The sequence below is a fragment of the Cryptotermes secundus genome, unplaced genomic scaffold, assembly GCF_002891405.2.
Source record: "Cryptotermes secundus unplaced genomic scaffold, Csec_1.0 scaffold51, whole genome shotgun sequence".
Taxonomy (NCBI): domain Eukaryota; kingdom Metazoa; phylum Arthropoda; class Insecta; order Blattodea; family Kalotermitidae; genus Cryptotermes; species Cryptotermes secundus.
In genome coordinates this window covers 280,348-294,944 of record NW_019737980.1, presented here as the reverse complement: position 1 = coordinate 294,944, position 14,597 = coordinate 280,348, and the positions used below count along the sequence as shown (strand labels likewise).

Genomic DNA, 14,597 nt, shown 5'->3' with positions numbered 1-14,597 from the left:
ATCATCTTTCTTCATCATTTTATTTATTGTTGACGTTACTTTATAAATGCATTTTAATTTTATCAGTTTTAACTTTTAGTTATACAGTAAAATTGTAAGATTGGACGTAAAAAATCAAACGAATATTCTCTGTGATAGGATGGTTGGAGTCAGAATGATAAGGAAGTCGATGTGTCTAGCATTGCCTGTTATCTCATCCAGTAGGCTAGAAGCTTGGGATATTACTAACGTTGTGTTTTACAGCGCGTTTTCGAACCTTATGACCTTCAGTCTTTTCGATAACTGTGGACGTAGCCCTGTGAGTGTGTACATACATTGTCTTATGTAATCTGTAAGTGCTATTTAAATTGCACCATATCGAACGAGAACACAATTGTACGTTTATGTGAAAATAGTGCTCCTAGTCTTAATTGACATCGGAATTAGAAGACAAGGTCAGTACTTAAATACGGTACTGTTCGCGAGTGACCAAGTAAGTGAAGATAAATGACAGCTTTCAGTTTATGGCTTTAACAGTACTAGTATGATGCATAGCCTGAAAATTTCAGTCAAGAAAATAAAAATTATGGCACTTAAAATCAGTCATCCGGTCACGGTAGCCGAGCGGTCTAAGGCATGCACTGTCTTCGCTCGCTCGGAAGCCGGGACCGTGGGTTCGGATCTGTTTCCTGTGAGGTACGAACTGAATTCTTATATATTATTCTTATACACTGCCGCTCACGGTAGCCGAGCGGTCTGAGGCATGCACTATCTTCGCTCGCTCGGAAGCCGGCATGGATGTTTGTGTGCGTTTTTCTGTGTTTGTGTACAGGTAGAGGCCTTGCGACGAGCTGATCACCCGCCCAAGGAGTCCTACCGTATGTCTAAGATCTAGAAAAACCAAAGTGAACGGAGAAGTTCATGGAGGTAGGCCTAGGCCCACTGGGGCTGTAGTGCCAAGAAAAAAAATCAGTCGCGTTATAACTAAAATGTTGATAATCATATTATAGCAGATTCACTCATTGATCACGGGCTCTACAGCCCTTTGTTGGGCCTTAGCCAATTTTTCAGTTATTTAATCTTTTACAGAGCGGTAGGACGATCAGGAGGCGATCAGCCCGTCGCAAGGCCGCTGCCTCCACACAGAACAGCTCCGCTACAGCATAGTACAGGGTGTTCAATCAAGGAGGAACTTCGCAACACCGTTGACCGGCCCAATATGCCTCACAGATTGCTGCTGTAACTGTAACGGCGCGCGTTTATCAGCGCTAATGACTCATTCTGCTATCAGCAGTTACAGTAACAATCTGTGAGGAATGTTGGGCCGGGTCAGCGGTGTTGCGAAGTTTTCACCTAGCTGAACGCACTATCATAACACCACGGGGAGCTGTGTATGTGACGGTTCGTGCCTTAGACCGCGCGGACACTCTGATCGGCTGCGGCAGCCACCTACCTCTTAAAATTGCAGCGCCTGCAAAACATGGTTCTCCGCATCAATTGGAAATTTCGCAAGGTGCAAACCGGTCCGCGATTTGTACAAATCCCCCGATACGCCTTCATGGTGTAGAGTTTTAATTAGTTAGGCACAGGGACAACTTTAGCTTTACCCGCAATAAAATACATTTATGTATTTATATCGGACTCAAAATCAAGTGTAAATATCGGCTACTTTTCCACCAAAAGCATCTCACTTTATTGTGTACATTCATATACTTGTACATACTTACTTACTCATGGAGCTGAGCCCTTCTTGAGGAGCCGCCAATTCTGCAGCTACTCAAGAATTCCCCAGCCTTTTATGGTACCCGAAGGTTCATCACCGTGTTCACAAGAGCCCTCCACTGGTCCCTATCCTGAGCCAGATCTATCCAATCCATACCATCCCATCCTATTTCTCTAAGATCCATTCTAATATTGTCCACCCAGCTACGCCTTGGTCTTCCCTGTGGTCTCTTTCCTTCTGGCTTTCCCACCAATATCCTATACGCATTCCTCGTCTCCCCCATTCGTGCTACATGACCTGCCCACCGCATCCTCCTTGACTTCATCATTCTATACTTGGAGAAGAGTACAAGTTATAAAGCTCCTCATTATGCAGTTTTCTCCAACCTCCTGTGACTTCATCTCTCTTTGGTCCAAATATTCTCCTCAACACCCTGTTCTCAAACACCCTCAGTCTCATATACTTATACTGTGCTCAGCTAATTAAGCGCTAAACCCTGAAGGCGTATTTTGGAATGGATGTATAGATTACATTTTTTTTTTACTTCGGCACTGGTTGGAGGTGTGGTCAGCTTCACACCCCGGCCGCTTTACCCCCAGTACAAATTGGATAGGAGGCTGGGTGGGTCCCAGAGCCGGTCTGGACGACGTAGAGAAGAGAAAATTCTTGACCCTGCCGGTACTCAAACTCTGACCCCTCGGTTGTCCAGTCCATAGCCAGTCGCTATACCGACTGAGCTATCCCGGCTCCCGTATAAGTTATACTCTTATGTAAGATTCTGTTTTTGTTTAGTGGAGCTTTTGACACGTACATCAAGCTACGAGTAGCCCTGTTACTTATCTTGAGGCCATCTGTAATCGGTTCTTCATTCGAAGAGCTCTTTTGTTCACATTTTCTGCTATTGTGTTTCAGTTTTTATCTTACGGACGACATTTTTGTTTTGCTGGTACATATAAAAATTTCTTGTTCAAAGAGACATCCTAAGATGTGACCTTTGACTTTTCTCATGAAATATACAGGTTTCCCCACGAAGAAATACAGATAGCTGGAGAGTGCGCACTGTGTTCAAAAACAGTGAAAACACTTTACATAAACACGAGTCCTCACTGTTTCGGTAACGAACTAGATCCATTCGAAGACGTTCCTGCAACAGTATGATTAGAAATTTGGTTACAAAAGGCATACATGCTGGGGTTATTTTTAAACGGAACTGGAGTTTAGAGTGGGCGATGCGAATGTTTACTTGTCTTTTATCAGTACCGTCTTCCCCTTTCTAGAACAGAACATACACTTGTCGTGTTTATAGTGATAGTGAGTTGACCACGTACACAAACTGGCATGTGACAACAGACATAAATTTCCATTGTACTACACGTGCAATGTTATAATTACTTTGTTAAGTCAGGGTCGCGTCATAGCTCAAGCGGTTAGTCGCTGGCTTCCCACCGCGGCGGCCCCGATCTGGTCTTGTGGGATTTGTGGTGGACAAAGTAGCGCTGGGGCAGATTTTCTCCGACTGCTTCGGTTTCACCTTCCAATCTTCATTCCACCAATTGCTCCACAGTCAGCGTCATCTATCGTCTAGGGCTGGTACAATAGGCCAGTAGTGGCCGCAGTACAAGGCACTTAGTCTCATCCCATTAAGAATATTTTTTGCTTTGGCGCTACAGCCCAAATTTGGGCCTTGGGCTACCTCCATGAAACTCTCCATTTCACTTCGATTTACTAGATCTCAGACATTCGGTAGGGCTCCTGCGCGGGTGATCAGTTCGTCGCAAGGCCTCTACCTGTACACAAACACAGAAAAACGCACACACACACATAAACACCAAACATCCATGTCCTGAGTGGTATTCGAACCCATTCCCTTCCGAGCGAACGAAGACAATGCATGCCACAAACTGTTCGGCTACCGTGACCGGCAGTGTATAAGAATAATATATAAGAATTCAGTTCGTACCTCACAGGAAACAGATCCGAACCCACGATCCCAGCTTCCGAGCGAGCGAAGACAGTGCATGCCACAAACTGTTCGGCTACCGTGACCGGCAAGAAGAATCATACAGATATAAAAATGCTTTGTAAATCTGTGCTTAAAGTATTCCGAGAATATGCCAGTGTGCATTCGATTCGTAATGGTATAAGAGCTGTAAGGATTCACACGGAAAGGTATCTTCAACTTAGACTTTGTACCCACGCACGTGTCACGCCATTGATCGCCGCATCAGGGTGACCGGTACCGTTCGCCCCTTTGCGGTAGACCGCGGAATACGGAGAAATACGGGAACAGTTGATGTGGACGAGCGCATACTGAGGCTCGCAGAGGAGAACCCCCGTACCAGGTTTCTGCCGAACATGCGGCGCGCACTGCGTTTGGTGGGTTACCATGAACATTCCCATTCCATATGAAAGGGGTATAAGCTCAAAATCCGCTGGATTTTCGCCTATGTCAAAAAAACTTCCAGTGGTGTCTTCGATAGTGTGTTGAAGATCCTCTATCACCCTTGTCATCTTCGCTGACAAGGCAGGTTTCACAAGGAACTCCGTGGCCTGTAGTCTACAAGCGAACTATACCGACCTAGCGACCGCCGCTTGTCAACGAAGTTAGTGCCAACTTCTGTGGTCTAGTGGTCAGGGTTTCTGGCTACAGATCTAGAGTTCCCGGGTTCGATTTCTGGCGCTACCAGATTTTATGAGAAATAGTGGGTCTGGAACGTGGTCCCCTCAGCTTCGTGAGGATAATTGAGGAGCTATTTCAAGGAAATAGCGGCTCCGGTCTAGAGAACCGAGATTAACGGGCATGGGATCCGTTGCGCTGACCACGTGACACCCTCTATCCTCTAAAATTGGCACTAACTTCGCCGACAAGCGGCGGTTGCTCAGTTGGTATAGTTTGCTTACGGACTGCAGGCCACGGAGTTTTTTTTTTTTGTGGTTTGAGAAATGTTTAACTCAATATGCACTCTCCTATGACATTAAAACTATTCTGCAACTAAAGTTCTATTATTCTACTGCTGCAGGTAACATTATGGCGATATGTTTTGTTGTCGAATGGGGAAGTTAATAATAAGAGATAAAGTAGTCATTCAAATTGTCCAATCTAAACACCGCTGTCCTTCAATAGTGTCCATAGCATGTGTTAACTTTTGTACCCACAGCTCTAAGCGTACTGTTGTCCAAGTACCTTACTAAAGCGTTTCCGGGCGCATGTTTCTATAAACCGTTCTCGTTGTTTTCTGTCTTGTTACTCACCCTACAATTCTGTGTACTTATTTCTGGGACAGCCTGTACAGTCGTCAACTTCCACGATTTGCAAGTCAATGATGGAATATTTGGGTACATCAGAGGGGCTTTCCATGAATTTATTGATAACCCTTCTGTGACATGCCGAGGGAGTGCAATGTAATACGTTGCCTGCAGTATGAATGTCAAATGAAATTATCAGTAACCTTTTGCAGTGGAAATTTTCCGTCCTTGGTACACTCAGCACATACGTACCCGTGAACGTTGACCAAGAAAAGAGATTTTTAAATTCATATAGAAAAAGAAGAAACATGTTCCTTAGAATACACATCGTGATTATATTAATATAAAACACTGGCTGTGTGAGAGCCGGGATAGCGCAGTCGGTATCGCGACTGGCTACGGGTTAGATGATCGAGAGGTCGGAATTCGAGTTCCGGTAAGGTTTAAAATTTTCGCTTCTCGATCGCGTCCAGACCGGCTCTGGGATCTACACAACCTCCTATACAATGGGTATCGGAGGCTCTTTCCCCCGGGGGTAAAGCGGCCTGGGCGTGAAGCTGATAACTCACCTCCAACTATAGCCGAGGTAAAGAAAACGTGGGTCTATACAGCCACTCCCCCATACGCCTTCATGGTGTAGTGCTTAAGGTCAGGTACAACTTTACCTTTTACTAGCTTTGTTTATTTTACATCTCACATGGAGTTTATGAACCGTTTTTCTTCGCAAAGGAAGGACTGTTACTTTTAATTGCTAGTAGGGTGGGACTATGTCCCTTGTACTGCGGCCACTTCTGGCCTATTGTACCAGCCCCAGATGATAGGTGAGGGTGATTGTGGAGCAATTGGTGGAATGAAGATTGGCGGGGGAAACCGAAGTACTCTGAGAAAACTTGCCCCAGCGCCACTTTGTCCACCACAAATCCCACTTGACCAGACCCGTGATCGAACCCGGGCCGTCGCGGGGGTAAACCAGAAACTAACCGCTTGAGCTATGGCGCGGCCCAAGGAAGGACTAACCAGTGAAATTACATGTTACGTAAGGAGAGTCTAACGTTCTGATGAGTACATCCTCATTTAAGGTCTCTTGAATTTCCTATGCGTTGTTGAAGGTCGATCTGAAGGCGGTGTTTTTTAATGGTCGCATTGAACAAATGGAACGTTGTGTTATTATGAGAAACATTCCAAGAAAGAAGACACGAGGAAATTAGGCGAAATGAGGCAATGTTTTTTTGGGTTACTGTTGATATGTTTATCTGTTTCTAGGACCTTGAAGCGTGAGGGATGTGCTGGAATATTCACGTCAATACAGGATTCTTTTTTCAAATCGCTCTTGTTTGGCCCATTGTCACTGAGTACTTCCCATCTCATTAAATAGAACCCTCTATTCTGACATGTTGTTGTTGTTGATGATAACCACGGCGACAGGAAGAACAATAATAAGGAATATGATGAGGACCTTCATGGTATATTCGGGCATCTTTGTATTGGTAGGATACCGAAATTATTGGGGTTAATAGAGATTGAATATGGTTCGAGAGACAGGCATTGCACTGAGAATCGGTTCCATAGGACCACTACCAACGCTAGAACGTCACAACAGAAATCTGCTCTCAGAACACAGAAAAAAATCGAGACTATTAGATCATAACCATAAAGAGAGAATCCCGCCACCAGAACACAAAAATAAAAAAGAACACCATATGGTCATAACCAGAATTAATTCCATAACGTAATGTGGGACTTAATGATAAACAAGACGACAATCCTACCACAGAAAAAAGAAGCCATCAGTGAAAGGTTTCATGTTGCATATATAAAAACAGAAGACAACATAGAGAAATACACAGTGGGTGAACAAAATAATGGAAACAGTAAGAAACTGAGAATTAGAATGTGTTAGCGATACTAAAAGAACTTCAGTTGGCAACCCTGGATGTTCTTCCGTTTGTTTATACTCTGTAGTGCTCGCGTAAATGCATTAGTGATTGTGTTGAGCGACAGTCCGGGTAAAAGAATCGGAAAATAGGAGACTTGTCCGATTTTGAAAGGGAACTCTTCGTTGGTACGCGTTTAACTTGAGCATCTGTGAGCAAAACTGACGCATTATCAGGTGTAACGAGAGCGGCAGTTTCTAAGGTTATGTCGGCATACGCAAACCATTGGAAGACAGCATCAGCGAAGAGGAACAGTGCGCGAAAATCAACACTGACAGAAACAGAACGTCGTGCATTGAGACGGACTGTTTGGAAAAATCACAGAACTACTGCAGCACAGGTGACAGCAGAACTGAAGACCCTGTTTCCACAAAAACTGCCCGACGTGAGCTTCACAAATCCAATATCCACGGTAGGGCTGCAACTGCTAAACCTCTGATTACAGAAAGTAATGCCCAGATGCGCAAACGATGATGTCACGACCATAAAACCTGGACATCAGACAACTGGAAACGCGTGCGTGGTGTGGCCAGATATGTCGCCCTTCACGCTGTTCCCTACATCAGGAAGAGTTTGCGTTTGGAGAACACCCAATAAAACCTACAATCCGGAATGCCTGGTTCCAAAAGTGAAACAAGGGGGAGGTTCTGTGATGGTTTGGGCAGCAATATCGTGGTGCAGTGTTCTGTTGGTACCATTATTACCCATCATGGTCGAATTACTGCAAGGGAGTACGTGAACAGGTTGAGTAATCAGGTGCACCCCATTGTCCAGACGTTATTTCCAAACAATGATACAGTTTTCCAAGATGACTGCCCCCATTCACACAGCTGGAACTGTTCAGTCATGATTTGAAGAGCATGAATGCGAACATCAGTATCTTCCCTGTCTAGCACAGTCACCAGATTTGAATGCTATTGAGAAATCTGGTCAGTTCTGGAGACTGGAGTGAGGAACAGATTCCCACCTCCAACATGTCTAAAGCAACTTAAAGATGTTCTTTAAGAAGAATGGTATAAAATTCCGCTAGAGACCGTTCAGAACTTGAAGGAGTCCGTTCCAAGAAGTATTGCAGCTGCATTAAAAAGAAAAGGCGGCCCAGCACCATATTAATAAAGGAATGTGTAAAGTAAGTAGAAAAAAAAGTAAAGCTACCCCTGTAACACACCGTGAAGTCCCATAGGCTTGTGAGACGTTGAGGGTCCCACATTATCTAGACAATCGGCTCAAAGATGGCGTTAAGTTTGTCAGCCTTAAGCACCGGCCGCGCTTTACTTCCTAGGAAAATTAATTAATTCCTGGTACTGATTTCTGTTAGAGGCTGATTCGACACCAGGGCCATAGTGAGGCTGGACGGATTAGGTTAATTAAAAAGAAAACATCCAAAGACCTAATCGGGACTTGAACCCGCTACCTTCCGGCTTGTAGCATAGTGCCTCAAACAACTACGCTACCGCGTGCCTCTATTTTTTTTAATTCGCTTAGTGGGGGGTGGAGTCCTACTGGGTCTACTCGGCACGGCGGCCACTGATTGGTCTATTGTAGCCTGCCCCGGGTGATAATGATGATGGAGAATTTGGTGGAATGAAGATTGGCAGGGGAAACCGAAGCGCCCCAACGACACTTTGTCCACCACAAACCCCACTTGACCAAACCCGGGATCGAACCCGAGCCGCCGCGGTGGGAAGCCAACGACTAACCGCTTGATCCGTGGCGAGGCCCTCCCGTGCCTCTAATATGTACAGTATGTGTAGTTTTTCTGTAATTTTGTCATACCCCTATATATCTACGAAAGAAAAATAAAAACGTATTAGAATTAAATGATTGCAGAATAAGTAAATAACATTATATTACAAATTTTAATTGGTTTAATATTTAACATTTTAACGACGATATCTCAACGCAGAGTTGAACAATAAAATAAAAAAAATATCGAATATAAACGTTAGCTAATGTAGTGAAGGAGCAGTCAAGCGAACAGTGAATGTACATTACCTGACGATGGCCGAAAGACCAAATCATGCAGTAATTTATATTTAACGTACATTATATCTTTAGAAAAAAAAATATGGTGAAGGGGATAAATAGAATTGAATATACGTGCAACACATCGTGAATATTTGAAATAAGTCGAAAATATACTTTTTAAATCGATACTTCGTTTCTTGAATCTCCAGCCAGAATATAGACTAAGACCCATGCATCATCTGCAGACAGGGATCATAGTGGGTGCCCAGTTGTTACGTATCTGCAGCAGATGTTTCCACTAGCAGCATTTTGGGAGTTTGCTAACGGACCATGGACAGATTTGCCCAGGATGGCGAAACAGGCTTCAGGCGTCTGAAGATTATCAATCCTAGCATGACATTCATGAAGTAATCTTTCCTTTTTTACGTCTGTGATATTTTCAGTTGCTTATCCTGTTCAGTGAGGTTGGAGAAAACTGCATAATGAGGAGCTTCATAACTTGTACTCTTCTCCAAGTATAATTAGAATGATCAATTCAAGGAGAATGAGGTGGGCAGGTAATGTAGCACGAATGAGGGAGACGAGGATTGCGTATAGGATATTGGTGGGAAAGCCAGAAGGAAAGAGACCACAGGGAAGACCAAGGCGTAGGTGGGTGAACAATATTAGAATGGATCTTAGAGAGATAGGATGGGATGGTATGAATTGGACTGATCTGGCTCATGATAGGGACCAGTGGAGGGCTCTTGTGAACACGGTGATGAACCTTCGGGTTCCACAAAATGCTGGGAAGTTCTTGAGTAGCTGCACATTTGGCGGCTCCTCAAGAAGGGCTCAGATCCATGAGTGAGTAAGTAAGTAAGTAAGTATTCTGTTCAGTAGATGAGGAAGGTGGTTAGATTCTTGAAATCATTTCGTGTTGCAACCGTCTTCAGCAAGGTCAGAAATAATTTTATTCCTTTCCTGCAGTGCCAGGTTGAAAGTATATAAATGTTGCATAATATCAGTAGAAACACAGATCCGTATGCATACGTCATCATCCAGTTAAGGATAAGACTCCTTTTTTCATTTAAGGAAATTAACAACAGGCTCCGGTATTTCAACAGACCTAGTTAAGAAAATGCTGGTTGATAAATCCTTCGCGAGGTAGCAGAGAGAAGTATCAATAAGTCTCTCTTCAGGATTCAGTTTTTCAAGCAGGTTTCTGATTTTCGCCTTGGAACGGATATGTTTCACTATTTCTGGACCCTTCTTCATAACATTTCGCGTTTGAAATATTTAGCTAAGGGGAGTTCACGATGTATGATACAATGAACATGAAGTCTGTATTTTTTAGATCGCTTTTCAAATCGAGGGTGTAGTGGCTCCGATCTGGAAAACCGAGATTAACGGCCGTGGGAATTCGTTGCGCTGACCACGCGACACCCTCGCTTTTCAATGATTTTACGTTTCGTTTCTACGGTTATTTTTATTCTCTTATGGCTCTCTGTTTGCGGCTTTTTATTCGGAGACTTTTTGCAAGGGTTATTAAACTTTGCACAAAAAATAATCACAAATAATATGTCTGAACACAAGTTTGTAAATATGTCTGAACACAAGTTTGGAAAAATGTGTGATCACAAGCGCCACTAAGATGCTAGCGGAATGAGTGCTAAACACAGACTGATGTAGCAAGTGCACAATCCGGGACTTCCCCTCTCATCACTCGTTATGCGAAACATCGCTCGTTAAGCGAGTCATCCCACTACAATTTGTTTTGCTCGTTATGAGAGGTGCTTGTTAAGCGAGGTTCCACTGTAGTATGATTAGCGTACAGTGAATTCGAATCCATATAAATTGTTTGCCTGAAGATGGCCTTATAAGGCCAAAACATGTAGCAGCATAACAACATATACATTTTAATATTTTAATAATTTTAGTAACATTTTATGCTTTTAACGATCATTGTATGATTTAAATGTGAATTAATATTATTAATTTGTTGCATTACAGATGGAAAAAGGAAAGGGCTCTAGAAGATATGTCGATCCTTTTAATTATTATATATTTAAGTTTTATTATTCTTACCGAAATTGAGGGAGAAATTATGTAGCGTCAAGGGGATGGTTAAAGATGACGAAAACATTATTATCTTATCATGTATTCATATTTTATCTATCATTGGGCATTGGCCGCTTTTCAGTTACTTAATCTTTTTACAGAGTCGGTAGGTTTCCTTGGACGGGGGATCAGCCCGTCGCAAGGCCGCTACCTGTGCACAGGACAACACAAACAGAATAAACGCACACAGACATACATGCCTTAAGTGGGATTCGAACCCAAGATCCCAGTGTTTGAGCGAGCGAAGAAGGTTAATGCCTTAAACCCCGCGTCCACCGTGATCGGGGTCCTAATTCTTTTTTCCTTGCCACTACAGCCCCAGAGGGCCTAGGCCTACCTCCATGAATTTCTCCGTTCTCTTCGGTTTTTCTAGATCTTACATATTCGGTAGGACTCCTTGGGCGGGTGATCAGCTCGTCACAAGTCCTCTACCGGTACACAAAGACAGAGAAACGCACACACACAAACCAAACATCCATGCCCTGAGTGGGATTCGAACCCACTATCCCGGTTTCCGAGCGAGCGAAGACAGTACATGCCTTAGACCGCTCGGCTACCGTGACCGGCGTCCTAATATTTTACCCCGAACAAATTTATGCAAAGAGTAACTCGTCTAGTTTTTATTCAGGAGGTATTCCGGTTGAATGTAAGCCACGGCCTTTCGTAGTGCTTTTTGGGATAATGGGCCACATACTCTTTTTGTTATGAGCCTTCGGCATTTATGATCTTCTTTAGATATAATTCGAGGTTATTCAGTTGATAGAGAGTCCCTTGTAATGTAGTAATTAAGCAACATGTTAAACTTATTATATTGATTGTGAATTATCCTGCTCGCTTCCTTTTGCTGTTTTCACTTCAATTTGTTCTAAATATTAATCTTTAGATGTTGCTGTTTTGTTAGGTTTGAGTACTTCATATATGTTGTAGCCATCATGTGTCTGAATGTGCTTTGCATGCATATTCAGTAACGATTGAAATGGTCGGCAGTTTTGACGCACGCATCAGAATAGACAAGACACTCTGTGAGGTCATCCTTTGTATATGTCATCCAGTTGAGGTCCCACATGGTTTATGTAACCGCAGTGTGCACAGGAAATTCATAATCAAGCATTGAATGAACTTGATGGATTTTTGTTCAGCCAAAGTTTATGCGAAGTTCCCATTAACGGTATATTGCGTTGCGTTATGTCTATGCTAAGCAGTGAAATGCGAGACTTCACATTTAGGTTTTGTTTACTTTAGTGTAGACAGTTGATAAAATATATGATTATTGCACTAATCTTTTCGGTTTACGAATTCAGGCTGCATTAAAATTGTTCTACGCTCCATCATAAAATAGACTGTGGTAGTTCATGCATTTAGTCACATGCTTCTCACGTTGAAGTCCGGGTTCGGTCCCAGCGTAGTCCCTGTGGGATTCATGGTGGATTCAGTGACAATGGGACGGATTTATCCCGCTAATTATCATTGCATCATTGCTGTTTGCACTTCTGTTAAGGGCTCGTACACAGAGTCCTATTTGTGGTCTCGTACCAAAATATTAAGTATCATCATCATCATCATCATCATCATCATCAGTAATCTGTCAGACGACAGGTCCACAGTCTCTTCCAAAACAATTCCTCCACTTAATGCGATCTAGAGCTTTCTCCTTCAAATGACAGTATCCTCTTCTGTCCCCAAGGTCATCCAGCATCTTCTTACGTCTTCTTCCTCGTCTTCTTCTCACTTCTATCCGCCCATCTATCTTTCCTTCAGTAATTTATTTTAGAAGGCAGTTTCTGCTTAAAACATGACCAATCTAATTAGCCTTCAGTTTTCTTATTTCGTGTAGGATATTCCTCTGCTCACTGACTCTAATTAACACTTCTTCATTTCTCACATAATCAGTCCAACTGATCTTCTCCATCCTTCTCCAACACTACATTTTGAAACTTTCCAGATATTTCTGATCTACTGCCCTAAGTGTCCATGTTTCAGCCCCATACAGAGCCCATATTATTATTGGGGCGAGACAGTCCACTTGGTACTGCTGCCACTACTTGCCTCTTGTGCCAGCCCGGCATCATAGATGATGATAATTGTGATGCAATTGGAGATGATAGATGATGATGATTGTGGTGCAATTGGTGGAATGAAGATTGGCAGAGAAAACTTGCCCCAGTGCCACTTTGTCTACCACAAATCCCACATGCCCAGACCCGTGCTCGAACGCGGGCCGCCGCAGCGGGAAGCTGGTGACTAACCGCCTGAGTTATGGCGCGGCCATCTCACACCCATCCGTACAAATTATTACGTCATAAATCGTTGGATTTCAATAATCATTTCAAATTACAGAATTGTGTCACGTCACAGGAATATCGGATGTCGTTAACGGTTTCAACTTAAAGAATTACGTGGCAACGTGAAACTGTGGGCTGTCTAAATAACCGTTCGAAATTATAGAACTGCCATGTGTCATGAAAACTTCGAATTTTAAGTGACTATTTCAAATTACAAAATCGCGTTTGGTCATGAATATGACTGATCTCAAGAATCTTAAACATATAATTGCATTAATGTAGTGGGATTTCAATAGCTTCTCAAGTTAAGGACTGAAATATTACAAAACTATTTTAGTATAAATTTTTATTCTTAAATTAACGATTTTCTATTTGCAGTATGCATGATGCAAATAAATACGGTAGTTGGTTAAGGCACTATGTTACAAGCCGGAAGGTCGCGGGTTCAAGTCCCGATGAGGTCATTGGATTTTTTTTTCAATTGACCTAATCCTTTCAGCCGCACTAGGCTCTGGGGTTGACTCAGCCTCTAACAGAAATGAGTACCAGGAATTAATTAAGTAATTTTCCTGGGGAGTAAAGCGCGGCCGGCACGTAAGGCCGATAGCCTTACCGCCATCTTTGAGCCGATTGTCTAGATAATGTGGGAGCCTCAACGTCTCACAACCCTATGGGCCTTCACGGCCTGGTACAGGGATAGCTTTACTTTACTTTTTTAGAAGCATAATTTTATTGGATCCATTCAATGATTTGTCGTTTTGTTACATCTCCCAAATCTTAAAGAAAGAAAAGAAAATATTGCAACGCTAACGGAATGTTTGCTGATCCTAATGATATTAATATTGTGGGTTAATTAAGAACTGTGTATCAACTTCTAAGTTTGCCTACAAGCGGCGGTCGTTTGGTCGGTATAGTCCGCTTGCGGACTAAAGCCACGGAGTTTGTTTTTTGTTGTAGCAACTGCAGAAAATATTGCCGACGGGGATGGTGCTGCAGGGTGAATGAAGCAGGGGATGACTGTTAAATCGTTCCGCTAAAGAATCTAAAATGATGCCACACAGAAGTTTGATCACTAGCACTGCCCTATAATTTCGTTGCTGCATTTTGTACACTTCGAACAGCGACATAATGTTTCAGGAAAATAATGCTATTTAAAGTAGTTAAGTCACATAGTTGTAAAGTGTCTTGTACGTGGTTATATGTACACGTACAGTGTGACAATCGTTTCATTTTCATTCAACACTGCCGTTGTCCATCAGTGGACTTCATCCTGGCTATCGGAAGCCAGTAGAGATCCTCAAATGTGTGCATATTGTTACGATGTTTTGTGTCTGTATGTGTATGCCAGACCTCATTCCATTTCTG

At 42.9% G+C, this 14,597-nt stretch overlaps 1 protein-coding gene across 3 annotated transcripts in view; it reads left to right on the top strand.

Moving 5' to 3' along the window:
- LOC111870501 (proton myo-inositol cotransporter) overlaps positions 1 to 14,597 on the top strand; it is a 170,678-nt gene that overhangs the window by 29,253 nt on the left and 126,828 nt on the right. The window lies entirely within an intron of this gene.